The following is a 26178-nucleotide window of genomic DNA, read 5'->3' as shown; positions in this document are numbered from 1 at the left end:
CTTCCTTGTTCCTTCTCCCTTCACCTGTAAAGGTTATTCATTTTATACAGTTCTTCGGATCTCCTTCCCATTTGTTAGGCTGGATGCTGCCTGATTTGAATTAATTTTTGCTCAATAAATTCTTAATATTTAACATGCCTCAATTTATCTTATAACACTTATAAAATCAAGCATACATCTATCTCATTCCTATTCCATTCCTAGATATTTACTCAAGAGAAATGAACATATACATTCATATAAATACATGTAAAGATGTTCATACAACTTTATATGTAATAGTTCAATCTGGAAACAATCCTAATAATCACCAAGAGTATACTGGATGAATAATTTTTCCTTCTTTTCAAAAAGTCAAAAATAGCTTTGTTAGCAAACAGAAGGAAGGCAATAACAAGCATTAAAGCAGAAATCAATGAAATAGAGATAGAAAAACAATAGAGAAAAATCAATGAAGCCTAAAGTTGATTCTTCAAAAGATCAACAAATAAGATAACTTAGATGAAATAAACAAATTTTTGGAAAGAAAAAAAAAACTTCCAAACTTACTCAAGAAGAAATAGAAAACCTGAATAAACCTAAATAAGTAGAGATTGAATTAGTATCAAAAAACCTCTCACAAAGAAAAGCCCAAGACCAGATGACTTCACTGCTAAATTCTATTTGACTTTTAAAGAATAATTAATACCAGTTCTTCCCCAACCTTTCCATACAGGAGAGAAGGGAAGACTTCTTAAGTCAGTCTGTGAGGCCAGCACTACTCTGACATCAAAATCAGATAAAGACATCCCAAGAAAAGCAAACCAGGGCAATACCTCTTATGACTATAGACCCCAAAACCTTTACAAAAATAGTAGCAATACAGGGCACCTGGGTGGCTCAGTGGGTTAAAGCCTCTCCCTTCGGCTCAGTCATGATCCCAGGGTCCTGGGTTCAAGCCAGGCATCGAGCTCCCTCTCTGCTCTGGAGGGAGCCTGCTTCCCTTCCTCTCTCTCTGCCTGCCTCTCTGCCTACTTGTGATCTCTGTCAAATAAATAAATAAAATCTTTTAAAAGATAGTAGCAATATATAAAATATGCTATGCTCAAGTGGAATCTACCCAGAAGAGCAGGATTGGTTAAACATCTGAAAATCAATTTGTGTAATACAACGCATCAATAGAAAAAGGATGAAAACTTACATCAACAGAATAAGGATAAAAACCATGTAATCCTCTCAATAAAAAAAAAAAAAGTTTGACAAAATTCAACACTCTTTCCTGAAAAAAAAAAAACACTTAACAAACTACAACAGGAGGGAACTTCCTCAATCTGGTAAAAGACATCTATGAAAAACTCACAGCCCATGTCATACTTAATGGTGTATAAGACTCAATGTTTTCCCCCTAAGATCAAGAACAAGACAAGGATGTCCGTTCTCACCACTTCTTTTCGACATCGTATTAGAGGGTATAGATAGGGCAATTTGGCAAGACAATGATAAAAAAGGTAGCCAGATTGGAGGCAAAGAAGTAAAATTATCCCTATTCACAGATGACATGATGTTGTATACAGAAAATCCTAAGAACAAACTAAAGAAACCATTTGAACTAATAAATAATCTCTGCAAAGTTGCAGAATACAAGATCAATACCCAAAACTCAATCATATTGCTGCATGGTAGCAATAAACCAACTGAAATGATATTGAGAAACAATCATATTTATAATAGCATTAAAAAGAATAAAATACTTAGGAATAAATTTACAAAATTTATTGTTTAGCAAATTTAATGAAAGTATGAGTGAAAAAATCCATATTCTGGAAACTACAAAACATTGCTGAAAGAAATTAAAGAAGACCCAAATAAATGAAAAGACATCAAATGTTCATGGATCAGGAAACATAATATTTAGATAGCAATGTTCCCAAAATTGATTTACAGATTCAACACAATCTTTTTCAAAATCCCAGCTGACTTCTTGGCAGATGTTGACAAACTGATCTGTATGAAACTGATTCATGTGAAAATTCAAGGTGGCCCAGAACAGTCCAAACAATCTTGAAAATGAAGTCCAAATTGGAGTACTCATAGATCCCAATTTTAAAACTTCCTACAAAGCTGTAGTAATCAAGACAATGTGGAATTGGCATAAGGATAGAGATACAAAGTCGTGAATAAAATTGATAAAGCAGAGATAAAGCTTTATGGAAACAAGATAAATAACATAAATAAGAATTTATTTCAATTTATTTTTGACAAGGGTGCCAAAACAATGAAATGGGGAGAAGAATAGTTCAGCATATGGTATTCCACACACAAAAGAGTGATGTTGGACCCCTACTTGACATGATATACAAAAATTAACTGAAAATGGATCAGAATTAAGTGTAACAGCTAAAACTGTAAAACTCGTAGAAGAAAATATAGGGTTCCTTATATATTACACTGAAGCACAAGCAATAAAAGAAAAAATAGATCAACTAGACATTATTAAAATTAAAAACTTTTGTGTCAAAAGACACAGCAAGAAAGTGAAAAGGCAACCTCTAGAATGGGAGAAAAATTTGGCCCATCATATAAGTGACTTGTATCTAGAAAATATAAAGTTCTATTACAAATCTATTTATTTATTTATTTTAAAGATTTAATTTATTTATTGAACAGACAGAGATCACAAGTAGGCAGAGAGGCAGGCAGAGAGAGAGAGGGGAGAGCAGGCTCCCCGCCGAGCAGAGAGCCTGATGCAGTGGCTCGATCCCAGGATCCTGGGATCATGACCTGAGCCGAAGGCAGAGGCATTAACCCACTGAGCCACCCAGGCACCCCTACAAATTCATTTTTTTAAAAAGTCCACCCAATTGAAAAATCAGCAAGGAATTTGAATAGACATTCCTCCTAAGATGTGCAAGTGCCAACAAACACATAAAAAAATACTTTGCCTCATTAGCTACTCAGGAAACACAAATCAAAATCACAATGAGATACCACTTTACATTAAGTAGGAAGACTAATAATTTGGGTTAGTGAGGATGTAGAAAATTTAGAACCCTTATACATTGCTGGTGGGAATGTTAAATGGTTTGCCCAACTTTGGAAAAAAGTCATCACATGGTTAAACAGAGTTACCATATGATCTGGCAATCCCACTCACAGATATATTACTGAGAGAAATGAAAACATATGTTCACTCATGGATTTGTAAATGACGGTTCATAGTAGCATTATCCATAATAGCTGAAAAGTAGAAACAATGCAAATGTGCCTCAATTGATGAATGGCTAAATAAAATATGATATATCCATACAATGGAATATTATTCAGCAATAAAAAGTGCTGATGCGTGCTTCAACTTGTATAAACTTGAAAAACATTATGCTACATAAAAGAAACTAGTCACAAAAGATCACATATTCTATAATTTCATTTATATATGAAAGGTCCAAGATAAGCAAATTTATAGTGACAGAAAAATAGAGGATGAAGAGGTGGTGGTTTTGGAAAGTGACAGGTAAGGAGTATGGAGTGTTTTTTTGGGGGGGTAATAGAAATATTCTCAAGTTGATTGTGGTGATGGATATACAATTCTGTGAATATACTAAAGTCATTGAATTGTACACTTTAAATGGGTGAGTTGTATAGTATGTGAATTATATCTCAATAAAGCTGTTAAAAAATAGCTTTGCTTCCAAATGACAAAATCAATACACATTCTTTGTGGAAAACTTATAAAAGATTGAAAATACGAAAGGATAAAATAAAAGTCAACCATAATTCCACAGATAACAAGAGTTAACCTTCTGGTGCATATCAAGGACATTCTTTTGCTCTTCTAAAGAAAGGAACAAATTCCTAAATTTACAAACTATCAAGAACTTTAACTGGCTTTACCATTTCCCCCAAATCATGCCTTGGCACATGACCTTGTTTTCACAAAGCCCTGGTATTGTAGAAATATATCTGTTCTCTGAGGTGGCTAAAAAGTGAAGCCATTTTCACTTTAGCAAGTGAGTTTGAAAGTGAAATTTCTTGGGGCCTTGGTGAAGTGAAACACTCAAGGGTAAGTTTTCCTGATGGTAGAGGAATAGAAAACTCTAGGCACCTAGAAGGCATTATGGGTTTAGGAGCGAAGGAAGCAAAAATAGAAGACTCAAGTAGAAGGTGGGGGACAAGGACACGTCCTTGAAGCTAAGCCCTGCCTATTTTGATGATTTTGCATAGGGCTAGTCTAGGATCTGACAAAAGAGGCATTGCCGATAACCATGTCTAGTAGACCTTCCTAGCATTTATGTCATTGCTAAAAATAATCTCTACCCTATGGAAAGCATGGAAGATTATGTTTTCCAAAGATGGCCACATCTACCCATTTATCCTATCCCATATCCTCTTTTTACAATATACCTAACACATCTCCACCAAGAGATGGCGATCTATGTTCTCTCCCCTAGAATCTTGGAGTGATTGCCCTAATCAATGGAGTATGGTGGAAGTGATGCTATATGACCTCTGAGATCAGGTCTGAGAAAGGCTTTAACTTTCCCCTGGCTCTTTCTCTCAAGACACTTGGTCTTGGAACTTAGCTGCCATGTTTTGAGGAAGCCCAGGCCACAGTAAGAAACCACGAGTGGGTGTTCCAACCCTCAATCCCAGCTATACTAACAGTTGGCATCAACTGCCAGACATGAGTGAAGAACCTTTAAATGATTTCCTCTCTCAGACTTCCAGTCTTCCAGCTGAAGCCACCAACACTGAGGAAGAGAAAAAGATATCTCTGCTATGCCTGTCTTGATTCTTCAATAGGGCCCATAAAGTTAAAAAGTGAGGCAAGTGTCAAGGACACCAGACAGGTTATTCTTTCTGCTTCCTAAATTTGATGGTATTTGTATTCCAGTTTCCAGCATTCACTAACTGTAATAGTAAGTCTGAACTACTTAACCATCTGAACTACATAGTAGTTCAGAAGAATCCCACCATCTTAAAAGTCTGAATGTAATAGATCTCATGTCAAGACATCTCATGTTGTATCTTAGAACATCTAAATTTTTGTATACCATGGTAATATAGGCTTCTGAATTTCACAGGATTCCCTACAGAATCCTACAGAACTACTCAAAGCACATTTCTTTCTTCTGGAACATTTTGCCTGCTGTCATTTATGCTTCCCATGTTAGGAAGCCTATGTTAAGTGAGTAAGGGTCTTGGTTATGAAATGACAAGGTGACCAAATGATAAGGTGCATATTTTGATTTGAGATCCATCTGAGAAAAAGGACCTTTATACTAGTGAGTAGCTTGTATATATGTTTTGTAAAACCTGATCAAAGACAAACCATCTTTGTCTTTGTTTGTCTGATCAAAGACAAACCATCTTTGATCAGAAATATGGCTCAATAGAACATTTCTAAAAAGACATGCAAGAAACATATCTTCCTTTGGGGAGTCAGTTGGGAGGGAAAAGAAATATTATTTTTCACTTTTTACCCATTTTTATTGTTTGAATTTTTTGTAAACATGTACTGCTTTTAGGACAACAAAACAAGCCAAAAGGAAGATAATTTTTTAAAAGGACATTGCTTCTGTAAGATGTTCACCTTCATCTGGATAGAATTTCTTTTTTTCCTTTTTTTCTTTTTTAGAGAGAGAGAGAGAGACAATGTCAATAACATTGTAGGTTATATTTCCCTTTTTGCTTTGACTCCCAGGAAGCTCAAAGCCAAATTTGCCACTCAATTTTAATAATTATTGGATCAGATGGCCAGCATATTTTTGTTTCAACTTAAATCTTAGTCTTGTTCTTCTATTTTAGATGTTTTTGTTTTTATTTAAAACCTATTTATGTATTTATTTTTATTTTATACTGTTTTATACTGTTGATCCTTATAAGCTTCTCCAAATCCTTGGTAAAAATAGTCCAGGTATATAAGTAAATGAACAAATAAAACAATGTAACAGCTTAAGGTAGCTAGCTTTATCTGGAGCTAAATGGGATTTAAGAGCTGATCTCTTCCAACTCCCTTATGTTAAACATAAGTAAAGGGAGACTCAGCATTATTTTTAAAATTTTATTTAGATTCAAGTTAGTTAACTTATAGTATAGTACTGGTTTCACGAAGAGGGCAAACAACCATCCTAATTTACCAGGGACATGGGACTTTCAGGGTTAAAATCAGGATTAGTTGGTCACTGTGCTGGGTGATTTTCCTAAAGTTACACAGCAGCAAGTGACAGAAATGGCACCAGAACCCAAGCCTCTGGCCCTATAATGCAACACTCTTCCCTTATTAAATGGCATTTTAGAGTGCAATTTGAAGAAAGCAAGAGTTTAAAATGTGCATCTAGGAATAATTTGGAGTCTGTTTCTTAGTTCTTATGTTTAAATTTTTGTCTTTTTTGTTTCAAATCCAAAACTTTTAGATTTTCATAGGGTGTTGTACTTGACTCTTTTCTCCTGTGTACAGTTGTTTCCACAGCTAGAAAGTTCTAAGCACTCCCTGAAGATGAAGCCCTCATCTCACAGCTTCCATCACAGGTGCAGCTCAGGATGAGCTTCTTCAGGGTGAGAAAATAAATTTCCCTTTGTCTCACTTCTCCAAGCCTCCCTCTCTTTTCCAGGGCAGAAACTGAAAGAGAACTTATACTCACAATGGAGCTATACAAAATCGTGTGATCTTATGTCTTTTTCCAAAATAATACTGCCCATTTTGAAGAAAGAAAACTAAAAATATCTCCTTCCTCCACTCTTTTTTACTTCCTCAGCCCGATCTAAGGAACTGAAAATCACCTCCAGTGGTATTCTGAGCAAAACAACAGCTTTTACAACTTACTGTGGAAGCAGATTCTGGAAAAATTTTACATTCTCAGCTTATACCTTATTGCTCCAACATCCAATAATTTAAACCAGTGTTAAGCAAAACTTTGCACATTTAAAAATGGAAATCTAATTCATTTTCCTGCCAGTTTGGGGAAGGAAATGAAAAGTGCAAGATAACTAGGGGAGATAACTATTCTAACTCCTCCTTGGTACAGGGCTCCTTAGGGTTCAGAGCACAGTGATCCTGTGACCAAGTTGATGACCATAAATACACAGGAATCCTCAGTGATGGCACTTTTGCCCTCTATAAGAAGGCCAGGCAGTATCCTGCTCCTACATGGCTGGCTGCCTCGGCTACTTTACAAATTTAATAGATTTAATAGAAGGTACAGACAATATTGTGTATCCTCAAAAGACTCTTCTTTTAATTTTTAATTTGGACTTTATGAGGACGTGTGCAGAGGGAGAACCCAACAGCATAGTGCATTCCGATTGGGTGGGGGCCAAAGAATTCATCCAAGGCAGAACAAAGAGATAGAAGTTTAGTGAATACACCGCAAGGGAGATGTGTATAAGACAGCAAGGGAGACGCTGTCTGCCATGTGGTGGTGGGGAGGGGCTATAGTTACAGGGTAGGGTGAGGCGGTAGGGAAAGTATGGAATTTCCCTCTTTTGGGTAATCTTAGGAACTGTACCTGGTTGTAAGAAGCCCATTGGTTAGTTAGGGCCTATGGCTATCTTGGAGTAGTTTCCTTAATGGGATTACTTGTATCAGTGTAGTGGTCACTGGAAGCCCTTGTGCCCTGCTCAAGTTTCCATTGCTTCAGCCTGTTAACAGAAGTGACCTCTACACTTAGTACTCAGCCCTGTTGCTCCATAGCCAAAATATTCACCTGGCCCAGAAATTTCTCCCCCCGCACCTCCTCCCCTTCCTCCTTCTTTCTTTTCCTTCTTCTTGCTCTTATCTGCTCTACCTTCTTCTGAGAAGGGTAGCTTCAATGTGGTGACAAGCCATATTCAGATTTTACTGGTTCTCAACCCCTGATTCTATTATTACTTCCCCCTTTTGGAGTGTATTTCTTGATGGCTTGAAATGCTCACTCTTTCCAATGGCATCTTTCAATTTCAGAAACAATGGAAGTGAATCATTGGTAGTATTACTAGTTAGTGCTTATTGTAGAGTAGCTCTACTGAGGAGAAAGTAGGCTTTACAAGAATCTTGGTTTAGTTATGTGACTGCTCTCACCACTTCAGTTCCATTTACTGCACACATGTTTGATATCTGCACGCTACCAGGTACCGTGCTTGGAACCATGAAGGTTCCATCTGCAAGGAATGCACAATATGGTGGATTGAAACAACAATGACAGTAAGTTACAGTGCAAAAAGCACTAAATAGAGGTGTAAACAACATCTTATTTTATATTATGGGGTGGGGACTACAATTAGAGAAAGTTTCCATGTGGGAAGTAGCATTTATACTTGAAGTTCATTTTTCCATTGGTCTTGGACTAGCATGCTCTCTGGGTGAGAACACATGGCTACCAACATGCTATGGCCTAAAGGACTCCAAAAGCTCCTTTGACCGAAAATGCCTTCTTCCAGGGGCTTGTCATGATGCCTGAAACCCCATTATTGGGCTCAGTCATTTAACACAAGATGCTAACCATCCAGAGGATGCCAGTCAAAAATTTAAGCATGTTCCCTCTGGGAGAAGTAACACATTTCACAGTTAGGCAGTCACACATCATGCCAAGTGGTTTGTCAGGTCAGCAGGCTGTCACCTTGTTAAGTGAAATAGAGAGTAAATACATTTTACTAGGTTCTCCCAAGAAAACATTTGGATCTGGTAGCACATAGTACAAATGGTAGGGGCAAGGAAAGAGGTCCAAAATATAGAAGACAGAAATTGGAAAACATACTTCACTCACTAAACACCAACGTTCCTATGTCTGTCTTACCTACTTTATTGAGGGGATTAGAGTGTGTGTGTGGCCACAGGAGGGGTTGATATTGGCAGAACCCTTTGTGAGCATGAGGTTGTCAATGTAATTTTGCAAACACAGAGTGAAAGCTACAGGACATCAAAGGACCCAATATTGGCAAAGAATTCAGAGCCAGTACAGCACATTCTTCAACTCTGGTCACAGCAGCCTCTGTTACTTGACTCCCCAACATCCCTTCTTCCATACTTTTTCCTGCAGTACCATATTTTTTAATCTGTTTAGCCACTTCTCACCCATAAAGATCTCGTGCTGTAGGGGAGCCTCCTCTCTTACCCAACTGGAGAGGTGGGACTTGATGGACTTTAGCAAATGTCACATAGCCCTTTCCTCTGACTGGTCACTGACTCATGTGACCTGAACAGATCCAACTGAGATGAATTTCCAGAGCTTTTCTCAGGCAATTGCTAACTAAATAAGAATAAAAAGGCAAGCACTGAGAGTCATATGAGCGTGAGAAGAAGCATCCTTTGACTTCAGAGCAAACTATAGCAAGCAGTGCAGAGAAATGAATAGAAACTGGATTCTTAAAGATAAAGTAGAAACTTTGGATAAGAAATCCTAAAGTTTGGGGCACTGGGTGGCTAAGTCAGTTAAGCATCCACCTCTTGATTTTGGCTCTGGTCATGATCCCAGGGTTGTGAGATCAAGCCCCATGTTGAGCTCCACACTGGGCATGGAGCCCATGCTTAAGATTCTCTCTCTCCCTCTCTCTTTGCAACCCCTCTAAAACAAAACAAAACAAAAACAAAAACAAAAAGGGAAATCCTGAAGTTTGCCCTTACAGTTGTTTCATCAGGGATATGGCTTATTAAACACCCTAACAAATGTGGTCCGAGGACCAGCAAGCATCAGCATTATCCGGCAGCTTGCTAGAAATTCAGAATCTCAGATCCCACCCTAGACTTACTGAGTCAGAGTCTGCACTTTTATAAAGATCCCCAGGTAAAAAATAAAATAAAATATCCCCAGGTAATTACTGTGCACTTTAAAGTTTAAGAGGTACCACCCAATATAGTTTAATCCCATTGACTTGAGTTTTCTGCCACTCTGTTAAACAAATTCTGTCACAGGCTCCCTCACCTGGTGACTCTCAGCTTCTCTGGTTCTGTGGCCTTTGACTAGCTCCTATTTGTTTCCCCACAGCTAACACCCTCCCCCATCCCTTCCTTCCTACCATACATAGTCCATTTAGACAACCATCTGGAGATGTCTCATTTTCCCTGCTGACCTCTTAATCTATTTCTTAAACATCCAACAGATATGTAAGCTGGACCAATTCCAAATGGTTTTTAGAGCAGTGAGAGGGAGTTTTGTACTGACTAGCAAAAGACAACTTTACTATTTGTTTATTGCAAGGGTCAGAAGGGTAGCTCTTAGCACACCAAGCCAACTCTTTGCAAGTGGTTTCTTGCTCAGGCCATCAGAGGTGTAGAGTTTCTGAAATACTTAGGAGATGAAGGTTCATCAGTTAGTTCCATTGTTGTGTCTGAGCTTCAGAGGAAACTTTTTAGGCTGAAGAATATGAAAGGAACCCACTTTCTTCATTTATTTGGGGGGAAGGAATGGGAATCCCATTAGGAAGCTTACTGATCAAGACAGCACCTGACAGATGGCATATGCTTAATGAATGTCGTATCATGGGTGTGCTCTTTAATCCAGGGATGTCAATAATGCCCGTTTCAGAGGGAATGGCCTGACCATTTGACCATCAGCTAATGCTGTTTCTGAGAAACAGACAGTTAATGCTGTGCAACCCACTGTGTGTCGAATTTAAGGAGTAAATTGTGATTTTTGCATTGGATTCCACACAGCACTTAGGGATTTCCTGGACATGCCCCTGGCCTGGGATTCAAAGATTCATTTCTCCTTCTGGCTTTGCATCTAACTGATCCAAGGGCGCAGGGTGGTCACTCTGCCTCCCTGGCCTTCAGTCCCTTCCACTGTCAAAAAGAGGACTGGCCAGCATGGCTGCTCAAGTCCCCTCCAACATTCTAGGAACCCATAACTCTGCTTTGCTTGGTTTCTGTAGCTTTTTTCCCAATAGTACTCCTTAGAAGTTTTGCCCTCTTAGAAAACTCTGTCAAGTGAAAAGTGGAACCCAGGAAAGTGAAGGGGCTTACCCCAAGGTCTGACCCTAGGGAACAGTAGCAGAGCTCTGGAGAAGTTCTGCTCTCCCCGGTGCCAGTCCCAAGACCTAGAGCTGGCCACGTGATTGCCTTCGTCTCCATTGAGTCTCTGGGGCCAGAAACAAGTCCATCGAAGATTTCGGATCTTGGCAATATGTTTATCCTATTCCATGAAATCTAATTTTTATTTTTTTTTTTTTTTTTTTTTTTTTTTTTTTTTTAAAGATTTTATTTATTTATTTGACAGAGAGAAATTACAAGTACACTGAGAGGCAGAGAGAGAGAGAGAGAAGGAAGCAGGCTCCCTGCTGAGCAGAGAGCCCGATGCGGGACTCGATCCCAGGACCCTGAGATCATGACCTGAGCCGAAGGCAGCAGCTTAACCCACTGAGCCACCCAGGCGCCCAACATGAAATCTAATTTTTAAATAAAAAGCCTAGATTAGAATATGGTTTTCTTGGCCTGAAAGGATTTTGTTGACTTTAAATATCGTTTATGTCATTCACTTAAATACTTGAACGAGGACAGTCGGGCTATGTCCCTCCTTCGGAAGATGCTGCCTCAACTGAATGGTGTTTTTCCAATCTTGTATTTGCGTAATAAAACCAGTTAGTACCACAGCCTGCGAGCTTGCTCTGGGGGGCTATTCATCAAGGTTATAATGGAACAAGAGCACCTGGTAACTGCGAGAAAGCAGACTTCATTTCCCTTTGTAATTACAACTGTAAAATAACTTCCAAAAACCCAAATTGCTATTGAGAACCAGATAAGGCAATTCTCACGACTCCACCTCAGTGACTGACAGTCTCATTTCTGCCTAATTGAGCAGCAGTCAATTGCTTTTTGTAGCCGAGGGGGTAGCAAGGGCTTGTTTGTCACATGGGTAAACTTGTTCTAGTGATGGGAGCCGCAGCAGCCTCCCCTGGCAGCAGCCTCCCCCGACCTGCTGGTGCTCGGCTGGTAATTCCCCCTCGGCTGTACAGAACGACTCAGCAAACAGTGCTCCTTGGGAGCACTACTGTAACTTGCAGTTTCTTAAGGAAAGCAGAAAATAATCACCGGGAGCAAGTGCGTTACACAGTGTCTGTTCTCACAGCAGTCAATTACAAACGGCAAGAACTCCATAAATGGTCCCCCTTAGGCTGATACGAACAGATTGATTTTTTTTTCCCTTTGCTGAAAAATCTCAGCATTAAATTTAATCGATATTAGCATATGACATGGCTGGATTAGACAATTGTTGGCCTTCACACAGACTATAAAATGCTGTCAATTACCCTCCTACATTCTCTTTCTCATTAAAAAAAAAGGGGCTATTACTACAGAATAAGCGATTCTAGGCTAAGGGACAGCAGCTGTTTAATTTTTGTCTTAATTTTAAAGTTCTGGTGAGACTGCCATTTCAAAAATCAAACTCAGAGTTAACCATATGTGGAGAACTATTTAAGTGAGAACAAAACACGCATGTGTATGTTTCTTAAATAAAAAAACAAGGACCTGTTACTAAATGTTTATTATTAATCTCCTGGAATCCCAGCTGCACTATGTTCCAGCCCAGCGTCCTTGGTGAGCTTCTGAGCCTTGCCACAGCTCGGTCCCTTCATCTGTAAAGGGGTACGAACAGCTCCTGTCTGAGAGGCTGTTGCTGGGAACTAGATAATATTTATAGGGGCAGAAAGTGCACAGTACCCCTGGTATTACTGTACTGCGCACTCGAGTACGTGTTTGCTATTATTACTACCACACATTTCCACTCATTAAAAGCTCTTAATTGTAATCATTGAATCACAGGATGCCCAGGAGGATAAATGTGTTTAGTCTCCCTAATTTGGTTTAGCGCATATTGGAGCCTATAGATTGTTCCTCTGAGGAACTTGGCTAGAGGAACACAAAGGGAGAAGAGTGAGGTCCCTAGGGTGGTGCAGGGACAGGTCACCTTCTCCAGTGAGGGCCTTAGTCTTGGGCAGAGGCACGTAAGCCTGGAAGGAGGAGAAAAGGACTAGAGAAGGTGAAAACGTGAGGAAGCATGGGTCGGCTGAATGGAGCTCGCATGGCACAGTCTTGGTCTGCCTCGGAGGGTTCCCAATGCAGGGTGCTGCTCGGAATATCCCAGGGTGCTCTCCAACCCATTCCACCTAAATTGCTGGCAGTGGGACCCAGGCGTCTGTATTTTTCAGGCTCCCCAGGGGACTCCAAGATGCATCCAGGGTTGAGAACCACTGCAATGGAGATTGAGGGAGAAGGAGAGGCAGCCTGTTGTGTGAGTCTCCAATGGAGAAGTTTCCAACTTCAGCTGTGGTGGGGAATTCTGCAGGGAGCAACTAAGACGATGAGAAGTACGTGCCCAGCCCTAATGATGGACCACCTGAGATTAAATAGCACGATTTCGGAGAAGACATCGTTGTCATTGTTTCTTGGCTGCCTCAGTTGAGGTTCCCTTGGTTTGAGAAAGGTAGAAACACCTTCTGGCTGGGGTGTGAGAGAGCAGGAATTTATTGGAAGGATTTGGGGAGGACTCAACAGGGGCCAAGACAAGTGAAGAAGCCTGGACAATGCTAAGGGCCTCAGCAGCAAGAGTCAGGGGTCCTCTCCCCAAAATCTGCCACTAAAGGTTCAACTCAAGGTCTCCATTTCAATGTCAACATCTTGGGAGAGAGAAAAACGGGCCCACACAGGCCAGTGGTCTGTTCCTAGGCCAATCAGCTATAGCCAGGGCACAAGGGCTCGCAGTGGCTGGCAGCCCACCCCTGTGTATTGGGGGCACTAAGAATGGGGAGTAGAGGGAACTGACAGACACACCAAGAGAAGTCCTGACTCCATCTTTCTTTAACAACACTTGACAGCTTAGCAGTAGGAGTAGAGAAGAACTCCAAGGGTCTCCAGGGCTGTACCTCGTGAAGGTGGGCAGGGCAGACTGACTGCCATGCATCAGGAGCAAGGGAGGTAATACAGCTGGAGACGAACAGTGAGAATAAGGAGTAGTGATCGCCGTGGGAGCGAACATCACATAGGGATTATGAGCCTGTACCGCTCTATACACCTTACCCGCATTACTAAATTCATTTCATCCTCACAACAACCCTACATTATTACCCCCATTTTCCAAATGAGGAAACTGAGGCACACTGTAATTAAGTGACTTAGCCAAGCTCATACAAACCCAGAAAGTCAGGGTCCGATGTTCTTCTGTGTTATAAACCACCACACTTGTCTGAAAAGCGAGGAAGTCCTAGTGAGGCTTGTTGAGAGCCCAGCACAGGAAAAATAGAGTGATAATGACATGAATCTGAATTCAGAGTCTTGGAGGGAGGACAGTTCTGAGGTGTGAAGAACCTGTGTTGCCCCAAGGTGAGTGTTAAGAAAGTAGACACGAAAATTTTTATTTAAAATGATTCCATCAAGTGACCCTTATTATAACCATCCTGTAATTATCATACCATCATCTAGCTGGTGCTCTTATCATTCCATGGGTCAACTCTTTTGTTGTTGAAGTTTTGTCCTTCCTAAGACTGGAGGCTTCGTGAGGGCAGGGATCACCCCAGCTGGTGCTCCAGAAATATTCTTCTGTGGATCTGAATTGGAAGTGTATTTCCATCAATTCCCTTTCACTAGTGTGGAATAGTTAGCTCAATATAAGAGGTATTTACTAACCAAGAAATTCTTCCCTCCATGCTTTGTGTTCTATTTGTGCTGTCCAACTGTTCCTGCAATGATTCACTGCCATTGAGACTGTGATTTAATTATGCAAAATATGACAGATCATTTGAAAGTTGTTAGTTGCTGAGGAAGCACATTTGTGATGTGGGGGAAAAAAGCCTGTGCATTTTGCTAAGTTTCATATCCTCAATGAACATGCTTTAGTGAGAAAGAATTTAAATTCTAAATGATTACCCTGCAGATTTATGAAATATCTCCACTAGATGTGACAATAAGAACGCAGTCTCCAGCGGTGAGAAAGAAAATTTTATCCTTGGAGACCCTGCCTCTGTTACCCGTGCCAGGTGTGGAAATGCCTTATCTCCCGTCAGCACCCAGACTGCATCCACCCTTTTGTCCCTTCCACACCTCAGCAGAACTGTAAGGTAAACCTGCCTGCCTTTAGGTTACCTGTGCTGGGAGGTGTGCCCTCTGGGATTTGTATACCTTTGGGGATAGCAAGACCAGAGCTAAGTTTATACATGCTAAAGGAATTAGCCAATGACTCAGTGTATTGACAGAGCCATCGTCCAGTATGCAATGACATAATGAAATGTGCCAGAATGCTTTGCTCCTCAAAGTGCTGTGACCAACAGTATTGCCATCCCCCTGAGAAATGCAGGCTCTGAGGTCCTGCTCCAGACCTACTGAAGCAAAATATGCATTTTAGCAAGATCACCAGGGATTCATATGCACATGAAAATGTGAGAAGCAGTGAGACAATACACTGATCAGTCAAGAGTTCTTTAAGGGCAGATTCTGTGCCCAGTACAGTTAGTGGGAGCTCAGTTATTTGTTGTGTTACATTAAGGGGCTTATAAATGCCAAGGCACACATTTATGAAATTATCAGGGCTTCTGAAGAATGCAGAGCAGCTGTAGTATGAAAGCAAAGCAAGGAAGTCTCTTTTGTTCACTTCTTCAGTGGGTATTTACTGAGTACCTGCCATGTGCCAAATACTGTTCTAGGCATTTGGGTCTAGTGATGAGGAAGATACACCAGTGCCTGCCTTCACAGGGCTTACCTTTCCAGGGAATCAAGCCAAAGGTGAATAGGGTCTCATTGGTTATTGGATACTGAAAACTTGACCCATTTTTTGCTAAAAAATTAAGATAGCCCCCTTATTTTTCATTTGTTTTTCCTCATTTTTCCCCCTCTCCATATGTGAGGATGGAAATAGGCATAATTTTTAGTCATTATCTTTATTGGCAGCAATGTCACTTTTTGGGTGTGTTAAAAGTCAAAATCAGGGGTTTATAAGAGTTCTTTCCTATCTTTAATGCTTCTCAGCTTTATGGCTTTATTTAAGGTCCATCTCTTGCCCCAATTTGGTATCCTGCAGAATATAAATAGATGACCTCTCTCATTTGTACCACGTCAGGATGTTTCCTCTGTAACAGTGGAATGTCCGACAATCACAAAAAAGGAGACATTTACTTTAAAATGTCATTTCCTTTTTTCACATAACCATCCAGATTTGAGAACCTTGAAATATGACGCCTGAATTGAACAAATGCATTTTTAGCATTTTTTACTGTTGAAAGTATGTCACCTTTTTCCTGGGTGAGAAGGCATGGAATCCACCTTTTCACAAAGATGGTAGAAGAATCATCTAGCTTTGGGGGAGCCCCTGATGTCCTTACATGATTCTTTTTCTTTGTAAACTGGCCAGTGAGAGGGGTTTCTCTTGCCTGCAGCTGAAAACTCTGACACAGCTATCTATTCAGTTGGTTTATTATTATTATTATTTTATGTTAGTAATTCTCAAGTTTTTTGGTTTTGAGATCCTTTTACTTAAAAATTGAGAATCCCAAAGAATTTTTGTTTATGTATGTTATATTTATCAATACTTACTGTATTATATCTTAAGATTTAAAAAAAATATTCTTTAAAAAATAACAATAAGCCCATTCTATATCAACATTAATAACATATTTGTGTAAAAAATTACCACAATTTCTAAAATGAAATATTAGTGGGAAGAATAATCTTTTTATTTCAATAAGCCTCTTTGATGTCTGGGTAAATAGAGGTCAACTCAATGTCATATCTTCTACATTAATCTGTTGCAATATATTGTTTCATTTGAAGTATACTAAAAAACTAGATTTATGCAGATATTAATAGCCTTTCAGATAATTGTGGACATTCTTCTCTGCTACTACACCAAAACTTGACAAGTAGCACTTTCTTAAACATTTGCAATACAGAACCTAAAATCCATTATCGATGAACTTTTCATATGCTGTTACCTATAGTAAAGTTCATTGAGGTCTCTTTTGGTTTGATTAGACCTTTCACTCATGCATGATTTTGAAACATCACATATGGGTCATCTGGAAAATATACATTAAACATTTCATTATTAATATTTAAAAGTCATATCCATTATTATTATTTCTAATATTATCAGAAAACTGTTTTTAAATATTGTGAAGCTGTCAAGCTCCGTGAGAAGAAAATACAGGTTTTTCTAAACTTCTAATTTTTACCCAAGAGACCATATTTTATCATTGGTAACAAATACTGTCACTTGTTTTCCCTGAAGTAGCTGTCTCAAGTTGTTCACTTGTAAGAAGTCTGCAAAGTCCAAAGTCTGACTACTCATAGCTCATTTGTTTTTTGTTCTTTCAAGTACAAAATGGTATTCCAAGAGAAAAAGCAGTTAGTTCATCTTACAACTCAATTGTAACAGGTGCTTTTCCTCAAGACAACCATCCTATTTCAACCATCCTACCTCATTATGCAGAAGGGCTTTGTGTGAACTGCCCATTTCATCACACAGAATAGTCAAAGGATATGTGTACTCAAGAGTTGAGTTTTGATAAAACCAATAATTTTAACTGCATCATCAGTGACATTCTTAAGAAAAACCAGCTTTTTTATCTGCAATGCATATGGTGGTGGTCAAAAATACAATGATTATTCATACAATGTGGTGCCACTCCCTGGATACCTATTATTGCTTTTGTACTATCGGTGCCAATGTCAACACAGTGCAAAAGGCACATAAGAGCTTAATATTATTAGGGAAATACCCTGATATGAGGAAGTGGAGATGCAACATGGGGGCTTAAGGGGGTAGGAGAAGAATAAATGAAACGGGATGGGATTGGGAGGGAGACAAACCATAAGTGACTCTTAATCTCACAAAACAAACTGAGGGTTGCTGGGGGGAGGGGGGTTGGGAGAAGGGGGGTGGGATTATGGACACTGGGGAGGGTATGTGCTTTGTGAGTGCCTTGAAGTGTGTAAACCTGGCGATTCACAGACCTGTACCCCGGGGATAAAAATATATGTTTATAAAAAATAAAAAATTTAAAATAAAAATAATATTATTAGGGAAATAATTTTGGCCTTGCAGATCCCTAGGAAAAAATAACTTGGGGACCCCTAGGAGTTGTAAACCACATTTTGAAAACTGCTGATCTATATAAAATTCTTAACACAAAGTTGTGAGGTAGTAAGGGCTTAATAAATAACTATTATTAGCTTGTAAGTGGAGGATGAACACAAAAAAAGCCAAGAACACTTGGGAATATTAGTCTCCCTACCCCTACATATAAACGATTAATGCTATAGACTGAATTGTGTCTCCCCAAAATTCGTATGTTGAGGCCCTAGTCCTCAATGTGACCATATTTGGAGAGAGGGCCTTTAGAAAGGTAATTAAGTTTAATCCCAATAGAACTGATGTCCTCATAAAAGGAGTAAGGGACACCAGGGTTGCATGTGCACCAAAAAAAGGCCATATGAGGATGTGGCGAGAAAGTAGCTGTCTATAAGGCAGGAAGTAAGTTCCATGAGAAACCAGCCCTGGCAGCACCATGATCTTGGATGTCAAGTATCCAGAACTTGAGAAATTAATTTCTGTTGTTTAGCCACTCAGTTTGTGGTACTGTGTTATGGTAGCCTGATCTAAGACAATTAAGCATAAGATAACTTGGTAGTCATCATGGAACAGGCTTCCAGCCTGAGCCAGGCTATCTATACAGTCCCACACTCAATTGCTTTAATACATCCTAGAGCTTCTCTTCACTAAACTGCTGGGCTAACTGACATTATATCACTTAGGTTTCTTTTAGTTATAAGTAACAGAAAATTGTCTTAAACCAAAGGTATCTTAAATTGAAAGAACAAGAAGTCTGAAGGTGGGATGTCTCCTGTACTGATAACTCAAAGGCTCATGGACCCAAGGATTCTCCATTGTTCTAGTATACGCCTTAAGTCAGTGGTTACCCTTTATGGCAGTAAAGTGGATGTAGAAGTCCTAGGCATCAGAAGCAGTCTCAAAGATTTCTAACAAAAAAATGATGTTCTGGAATTCTCTTACACATTTTGTGGGAATGCAAACTGGGGCAGTCACTCTGGAAAACAGTGTGGAGGTTCCTCAAGAAGTTAAAAATAGATCTACCCTATGACCCAGCAATTGCACTATTGGGTATTTACCCAAAGAATATAAAAACAGTGATTTGAAAGGGCAGGTGAACCCCACTGTTTATAGCAGCAATGTCCATGATAGTTAAACTATGGAAAGAGCCCAAATGTCCATTGATGGATAAAGAATATGTGAGATACACACACACACACACACACACACACACACACACACACACACACAGGGAATATTACTCAGCCATCAAAAAAAAAAGAAAGCTTGCCATTTGCAATGACGTGGATGGAACCAGAGAGTATTCTGCTAAACAAAATAAGCCAGTCAGAGGAAGGCAAATACCACATGAGTTCACTCATATGTGCAATTTAAGAAACAAAACAGATTAACATAGGGGAAGAATAAGAAAAATAAAATAGGATTAAAAACAGAGAGGGAGGCAAACCATAAGAGACTCCTAACTCTAGGAAACAAACAGAGGGCTGCTGGAGGGGTGTGGTAGGGAGACGGGGTAACTGGGTGATGAGCAGTACGGAGGGCACTTGATATGAGTACCGGATGTTACATGCAATTGATGAATCACTAAATTCTACACCTGAAACTAATAATACACTATATGTTAACTAAATTGAAATTAAATAAAAAAAATTTTAAATGTTTTTATCCAGGCATCTCACTTATGAGCAAGAAAAACCTTTTCCATCCCACCAGCCCCATGCACCATCCCAACTTCTGCTCAGGTTTCATAGATCAGATCTGGGATACATGGCTGTGTTGATGCCAGTCATGGGCAGGAAGGCTGAAACCACCCAACATTCCCAGGGTCTAGAATGGGTCCAATGTCCTCTGATAGATGATCCAAAGGAAAAAAATAAAGGGCTGTTTTGTGGCTTCCTCTGGATTTTGGTGTGTATTTATGATCTTGCTCTCATAAGCTTGTAATTGTGTTATAATGTCTGCACTTCAGACCCTTTCAGATGCTTGAGTGATGACTACAGTGTGACTCAAGGCACATTGCCAACAGTGAGTCTAGATGACCTTGCCCTTCTTATAGCTGCTATAGGAAGGAGGTACTCTCCTGGTCTGGTCAAGGCACGCTATTCTGTCCCTAAAGCATCTTCATCTTCCAGTTTGCACCCTTGACTAAGAACGTACAAATATGGTTCAAACTGTAGCAACTGCTCTCCCTGTCCCTGTCCCATCCACATCCCTCCAATCTCACCGCATTAGTGTGCTCCAAGAACAAGGACAATGTCCTACTGCCAGTAGTTGTGTCTCCAAGCCCTAGAGGTATTTCGGGAACTATGCAAAGCTCTCTCCCCAGAATTAACAACCCCATCTCCAGCTGCCTTCAACCAATCACTGACTGGAGTTGCTGTCTGCATACCATGGTTCAGCTGCCATCTGGTGAGTTCATTCTGAGGTGTGTGTCCTGGATTCAGCTCTAGTCACTCACTGTGACAGTTGGTCTGATTACTCACCTTTTATAGGACACTTTCTCTGTATTGCTTCCCTTCTCCCCTGCTAGTGTTCCCTGCCCCTCCCAAAGAAGTGACTTGTACTTGAATCCATGCCTCTGTGTCTGCCTCTGGGGAGACTCAAACTAAGACACAAACTGTCCTATATCATTTATATCAAAGTTGGGCTTAGAGTCTAGGGAATGCCTAACCTAAGTTCCAACTCCATCCTGAGCCATGAAAGGTAAGAGGAATTTGACCCAAACTGGGTGCATGGCTTGACCACATCTTTTGGGTGCTAGTGTCAGGATGAGTTTTGAACCTACTGTTCTAATTTTATAAGATCTCTTTTAAAAGAGTTGTCTTACCATAGTGTCTTCGTTAAACAAGCCCACCAGGAAGTCAGGGACCTATATTTTATTTTGGAGTAAATGTGCGGGGATCCCCAGAGACGAATAAAGTGACTTCATGTTTACAAGGACAAATAAATATAGTGCAAACTTAGTATTTATGAAAACTGAAAACAGAGAAGAAATCAAAGATGGGAGTGACTCAGCAACTCTGTTCTTTAGGAACATGGACTCTGGTTTGTGTCTGACCTATGGAAAGATTTGAGAGGGTGTTCTCCTGGTTTTTGACTAATTAAGTGCAAGAAGAAATCTAAAGTCAATAATAGAATGTTGTAAATGCAGAAGGAAGAAAATCTTTAAAACCTCTTTATATGATTTTTGTCCAATTTTCCATTTCTACCCATTGTTTTCTGTGTCTTACTAAGCTAAGCACGCTCATTGTTAGGCATTTTTACAGCAGTTCTTCACTCTCTGAAGTGTGTTACCATTTTTTATCAGTTTTTCCTCACAACAGTGGTAGGTTAGGTCAATATCATTTTTCCTGTTTGAGGGAGAAAAAAGCAAGGCAAGCAAGAGGGAAAATGTCATTGGCTCAGGTCAAACAGGAAGCTACCACCAAGAAAGACTGACCTGTCCACTTGTGGGTAAGAGACCTCTGGGCCCTACCTCTGTAAACAAGTTCAAATAAGGTCAGGTACCAGGCAAAAAAACTACTAATTGGAAAATAGAAAGCCTTAAAACAAAACAAAACAAAAACAAAAACAAAAGAACTATCACTACATTAATGACATGGATGTTACTTAGATACTTGGGTTGCCAAATTAATTTTCTCCTTGAAGTTCCCTCCCTTCATCTCTCTGTCTATCCCAATCTCTCCACAGATCAAACCCCACCTCTTTCAGGAGGTTTTCCAAGACTATGTCAGCCTTCAAAAATCGGCCTCTCCTGACTGCTTCCGACAACATGGCCATCATCCTATCACAAGAGTTTTGCCAGGCAGTGCTGTTTACCCCGTCCCTTCATGACCTCTGGCACACAATAGAAGTTCAAATAAATCAACTTTTGTAACACACTGTGTTACAACTTTTATAACACACTGTGTGTCTGTGTCCAGGAAATGGTGGGGAGAGTACAACCCCAACCCTAGACATAACTAACCAGCAAAGGCAGACAAAGTCTCGGGGGCAGTTAAGATATTCCTTGAAGAAAGACTAGGCTCCCATAATCACAAAGGATCTTCTAGGGACCACAAAACCATGTCACTTCCTGTACATTCCTGACAAGGTTAGTTCTGTCTTTAAGATTCTGATTGTTCCTCACTGTACTGCACTTGAAAATATTACAACTGAAGGCTCATGAGGAAGTCAGTCCCCTCTTTTGACCATCCTGCAGAAAGTTCTAGTTACATTCAGGGCTATGGGAGATAAAAGCAGGCAAAGGCTGCCAGGTGTCCTATGCACACCCACACATCCATGTCTACACAGCTCATTTAAATAAACAGATTCAAACCTCTTTCTTTCTTTCCTTGACTCTTGGGTTGCATTTGGTCACTATTAATTTGTCCATTCACAAGTATTTCTTGAAGAGCTCTCAGGTGCCAGGCGCTCACCCTGAAACTGGATATATACAGCACATCTCCTTCTGCATCATCGATGTTTCAGATTCTCTTCAAAGTTTCTGGTCTCCTGATGACTTACATCATTCCAGGACTATTATACATTCTTTATGGTTATTATGTAGATTTATTATAGATGATCATGACTACATATAGATGGATGCGCCATTCGAACTTGACCTAGTCGTCCTACATTATTAGTGGACATCCCCTGTTGCCTAGTGGAGGAAAGGCAGCCGCAAATGTTATGTCCCCATGTTGGTTCTTCATTTCCGTCGCTGGGACAGGACAGTGCCACTGGGCAATCAGGAAAGCAGTCCCGTGCTGAACTCAATCTAGATTCAACAGTTTCTTAGCTGGTCCTTCCTCCCTCCTGCACCACCGCACTTCCCTCCGGGGCCTCCCTCTCATCCACTTGGCATACTCCCATTGAATGAGATGAAAAAATCACCGTGCTCAGGGCTTCTCCTCACTGAATGCTTCATTACAACCCAACAGCAAAGAAGTTGAACCTAAACAAATGCTCGCTTTCCTTTTCTTCCCCCACCCATCCATCTCTGTCAGGTTGATCGAGAAAATATGGCTGTTAATAGCCTACCGTGGAACAAACATTTGCATAACTGTTACCTCAGAGCCCATAACTCTGAGCTAATTGGCTGATGGTGATTAAAATGATTAAGTGATCGTAATTTATATTATTAACCAATTAAACCATTCTCCAGCGATTGGCTCAGGGTAGGCCTCGAGATGGGCGTGCATCTCTCAGCATGAAGGCCAAGCAGAACAGTGTTAAATGTTCTTTCAAATGCTGGCTCGTTCCTCTGACCAGCGGGGGGAGAACGGTTTACACCCCGTAGCTGAATTTTATCATGTTAAATAAGTGGCTACCAAAACACTCAGTGCCTGGCATAAAGGAAGTGGGAGGCAGGGCAATGATCCTTTGAAGGGACAAGTCAGAGTCTGGCTCCCCAGAAACATGACTATGATTTGAAAGTAGCCCACATTCCACTAAAGTGAGAAAAAGACGTGGTTAAAACCTAGAACTGGGGAGCTAGGTGGGCGGATTCCAGCCAGGCTCTGCCATTCACCAGTTGTGCTGTGTGATCAAGGTAGCTGATCTTTTTAAGACTGTGGATTCCTCTCCTATAAATAATATCCTTACCGGCCTCTTAAGGTTATTATGAAAATCAAATTAGATTATGTATATTATACTCCCAATCAATATTAGCTGCTCTTCTAATTGTTATTTGTTATGATTTGATTATTACCCCCACTGGAATATAAACTCCAAAGACATTCTCATTTTTCTTTCTTTTCTTTTTTTTTTTTAAAGATTTTATTTATTTATTTGACAGAGAGATATCACAAGTAGGCAGAGAGGCGGGCAGAGAGAGAGAGAGGAGGAAGCAGGCTCCCTGCTCAGCAGAGAGCCCGATGCAGGACTCGATCCCAGGACCCTGAGATCATGACCTGAGCCAAAGGCAGTGGCTTAACCCACTGAGCCACCCAGGCATCCACATTCTCATTTTTCTGTCTGGTGTTCAGCATGGTGCCTGGCACATAAGGTACCAAAAATATGTTTGACGATGGTGTAAGGGCCTATTCAGCCAGAACAGCCCCACCCTGGTTGAACTGCCATTTTGCTGTAAAGCTTAAATTGAGCTTGCCCCCCCCCCCCAGGGGAACTTATTTAAAAGCAAGTCTGGGAAACCAGTCCCAGGTAACAAAGTCCAAATACAAGGGTGGGTCAGGCCAGGTGGAGGTATTCAATCAGTGGGGGTGCATACTGTCTCCTAGCTACCAAGGAGTATGGGTCCCCACCCTTTGGGAGCCTTTTGGCGCCAATCCTAACCAAGGTGTGATAGGCTGGATCAAATGTCTACTAGGGTAAATTGTAATTCAATTGGTCACCTGTGGAGTTTCCTGTGTGTGTTACAATCTCATTGGCCACCTGTGTGTGGCCAGGCCCAGCCACATGGCCTTTGCTCTATAAAAGTTAGTCTGGAAAGCAGGGAGGGGCCCTCCTCTCTGTAGGGGCAGCCCCGACTGGTCTGTTTGATGGTCGGTCTGATTCCTGATGCTTGGCGTGAAATAAAACTTTGCTTGACCTTCGTTTGTATCAGTCTCGCTCCTTTAATCATGGACCCATTATTGGGGTACCCAATTTTGGGGGGCCCCAACAATGGAAATAATAATACTGAACACAGAGTACTAAACTCTCCCTGAGCACTTTTCTAAATGCTTTAGATTCATTACCATTGGGAATCCCTGCCACCACTCCACAAGGTGGAGGCTGCCTGGGGGAGTTCAGTCAGTTGAGCATCTGCCTCTTGGTTTTGGCTCAGGTCATGATCTTGGGCTTGTAGGTTGGAGCCCCACGTTGGGCTCTGTGCTGGGTGTGGAACCTGCTTGAGATTCTCTCTTTCCCTCTCCATCCACCCCTCCCCCTGCTTGCTGTCCCTCTCTCTAAAAAAAAAATAATGAATAATTTTAAAAGAAAAGAATATGGTTCCTTTCATCTAGTGGAAAGAAACAAACTGGGTTCATTTGCCTGGTGGCACATTTTGGGGACTTGACAGATTTGGTAAATGCAATTAACAAGAAATAACTTGAGTTCTCAGAACCAACAATGCAGGTAGGTTACAAAGCAGAAACTGAACATACTCTTTTTTTTTTTTAATTTTTTTATTTTTTATTAACATATATTTTTATCCCCAGAGGTACAGGTCTGTGAATCACCAGGTTTACACACTTCACATCACTCACCAAAGCACATACCCTACCCAATGTCCATAACCCCACCCCCCTTATTCCAACCCCCCTCCCCCCAGCAACCCTGTTTGTTTTGTGAGATTAAGAGTCACTTATGGTTTGTCTCCCTCCCAATCCCATCTTGTTTCATTGATTCTTCTCCTACCCACTTAAGCCCCCATGTTGCATCACCACTTCCTCATATCAGGGAGATCATATGATAGTTGTCTTTCTCCGCTTGACTTATTTCGCTAAGCACGATACGGTCTAGTTTCACCCATGTTGTCGCAAATGGCAAGATTTCATTTCTTTTGATGGCTTCATAGTATTCCATTGTGTATATATACCACATCTTCTTGATCCATTCATCTGTTGATGGACATCTAGGTTCTTTCCATAGTTTGGCTATTGTGGACATTGCTGCTATAAACATTCCAGTGCATGTGCCCCTTTGGATCACTACGTTTGTATCTTTAGGGTAAATACCCATAGTGCAATTGCTGGGTCATAGGGCGGTTCTATTTTCAACATTTTGAGGAACCTCCATGCTATTTTCCAGACTGGTTGCACCAGCTTGCATTCCCACCAACAGTGTAGGAGGGTTCCCCTTTCTCTGCATCCTCGCCAGCATCTGTCATTTCCTGACTTGTTGATTTTAGCCATTCTGACTGGTGTGAGGTGATATCTCATTGTGGTTTTGATTTGTATTTCCCTGATGCCGAGTAATATGGAGCACTTTTTCATGTGTCTGTTGGCCATCTGGATGTCTTCTTTGCAGAAATGTCTGTTCATGTCCTCTGCCCATTTCTTGATTGGATTATTTGTTCTTTGGGTGTTGAGTTTGCTAAGTACTTTATAGATTTTGGACACTAGTCCTTTATCTGATATGTCGTTTGCAAATATCTTCTCCCATTCTGTCAGAAACTGAACATACTCTTTTTAATCTGTTAGGTAAACTAAACTCCTGTTCACTGTGATTCAGCATATGCCCCGCC

The sequence above is a fragment of the Mustela putorius genome, unplaced genomic scaffold, assembly GCF_011764305.1.
Source record: "Mustela putorius furo isolate JIRA1106 unplaced genomic scaffold, ASM1176430v1.1 tig00003845_pilon_pilon_pilon, whole genome shotgun sequence".
Taxonomy (NCBI): domain Eukaryota; kingdom Metazoa; phylum Chordata; class Mammalia; order Carnivora; family Mustelidae; genus Mustela; species Mustela putorius.
Note: the sequence above shows the minus strand (reverse complement) of the source record.